We start from the raw sequence: 846 nt of genomic DNA, 5'->3' as shown, positions 1-846 counted from the left end.
GTGGGGGTGGGCCCGGTGGGGGTTGGGGGTTTGGGGGGTGGGGGTGGGGGGAATGGGGTATAATTATTATTTTTTAATTTTTTTTATAAATTATAATTATATGTATTATAAAGATATGTTAAAAATTATAAATTAAAATAATTATATATTAATAAGTCGAGTTGACCGGTTTGACTAAAAGGGTATTTTAGTTATTGTTTCTAAAAAAATAGATTCAAATTGATCAGGGGGCTGTGTGATTATTTATTGGTAACCTAGGGGTGATTTTTGATATTAAAAATTTCATAAGGGGGTTTTTGATATTTTGTTATATCACAGGGGGCAAAATGGATTTAACCCTATATATATATATTGGTTTTTCACTGGATAATTATATATTACTTAGCATGGAGTTAATTTACATATTTCACAATTTTATAGTAAACAATCTTGGGTTGCAAGAAAACGGATTGTTACTTGTATTGTAATCACAAATTCAAAGTTCTATAGTAAATCAATACTATCTTCCACGTTATATAAAAATAATATAATAATTAAAATTATCGATCGTGATTTAACATTATCCACATAATTTATGCTCTGCACGTACATTTTTAGTTCAATTACTTATGTGATTCTCAAAACTAGTTTCATAACTTGCAAAAAATATCATTTTTAGTTCTCCTATCATTTTTTCATTAGAAAATTGACAGATAAAATCACGTGGTGGGAAGTCAGATGGAAATTTAAAGATGAAAATTTAAAAAAAAAAATTAAATATTAAAAAATATATAAAAAAAAAGGAGAGATACCAAAAAGGCGCTCTCCCTTTATATATAGTATAAATTATCCAATTAAATTTCAACG

This window comes from Sesamum indicum, linkage group LG3, assembly GCF_000512975.1.
Source record: "Sesamum indicum cultivar Zhongzhi No. 13 linkage group LG3, S_indicum_v1.0, whole genome shotgun sequence".
In the NCBI taxonomy this organism is placed as follows: domain Eukaryota; kingdom Viridiplantae; phylum Streptophyta; class Magnoliopsida; order Lamiales; family Pedaliaceae; genus Sesamum; species Sesamum indicum.
This window is presented reverse-complemented; position numbering follows the sequence as displayed.